We start from the raw sequence: 1,271 nt of genomic DNA, 5'->3' as shown, positions 1-1,271 counted from the left end.
AAGTACTTTACTGTAAATTGTAAATAGTTAATACAGAACTGTATCATATGCTGATCTGTGACTTGACAGCACTAATCTGACGGGAGCTGAGATGAAATAAAGTTTATTTACTGTATAATTTTGGAACTTCTTGTTGTATGCTGCTTCTTTTGAAAGGCTCCACCAATTTTGTTCTCATTCCTGTTCAGGACGTCCTTCCCTGAGACGTTTCCAGGCTGAAATTTCTCTCGTGTTAAGAGCTGTAAGAAATCAATGGAACTATTCAAATTTTACAGGGAATGCAACCTGTAAAACAGGTACATACTGAGCTGATAGTGTAGTATGTGCATCTATCTCAGTGCATCTACCTCAGTGCATATTGAGATAGAGTGTAGCAAGTAGGGAGGTTTGCTTTGTTAAGGTTTTAAATGGTTCAAGCTGATCAATCCTATGTATTATTTTTGATTCGTGTCTGTAGGAACAACAAATCTCAGTAGTTTATCTCTGATCATAAGCAGGCCTTCTGAACATACTGCCTGCCTGAAAGATCACCAAATCACACAACGGCAGGGGCTGGAAGGGACCTCGAGAGATCATCAAATCCAACCCCCCTGCTTAAGCAGGTTCCCTATCTGCTTTACAGGAGCAGTGAGTAGTGTGAGGAAGGAGTGGTTCACTGCTGGTGCACCTGGCTGGAGCAGGCATCACCCTGTTCTGGGGATGCTCAGTCTGTTCCTTGCCTTTGATAGCTAAGGACCCAGAGTTGCATCTTCATATTCACTTGCTGCCTGGCAAAATCTATTCATGCTGCTTTATTATTTGCAGTATTGTTTTCCCCCTCAGTTGTCAGATATTTTTTTTACTTTTTTTTTTGCTTGTAATATTTTCAGCTATCGAAAGTTTTTGCTTCTGCAGTATATCTGATCCCTGTCTCCCAGTGTGTTGCCAGACGTCTCGGCAGCCTGTGCCAGACTTACAGGGTACGTTTGGTTCTGAGAAATGCACGTTCCTTCCTGGTTGGCTGGGGATTTGTAGGAGTTGGCTATCGCTGTCATTAGAGCAACCCAAAACATGGACTTTGTGTTTCAGTTTTCCATGTAAGGGATAGGTTTTCCTAGGTTTTGGGAAATTAAATGCAGGGATCTGTTATTTTGACAGTGAGTTTCATTATGATCACTTACTGTGCTTTTTCTCTTTTTTACAAATAGGCTGTTCTTCATGTGTCCTGTCCTTGTTCTTTTCCTTCTACATGAAAGTTACTGGCTACGGGCAGCACTTTATCAAGCATGACC

This window comes from Meleagris gallopavo, chromosome 6 (assembly GCF_000146605.3).
Source record: "Meleagris gallopavo isolate NT-WF06-2002-E0010 breed Aviagen turkey brand Nicholas breeding stock chromosome 6, Turkey_5.1, whole genome shotgun sequence".
Lineage (NCBI taxonomy): Eukaryota > Metazoa > Chordata > Aves > Galliformes > Phasianidae > Meleagris > Meleagris gallopavo.
The sequence above is the reverse complement of the archived record's forward strand: the minus strand, read 5'-3'. Positions refer to the sequence as shown.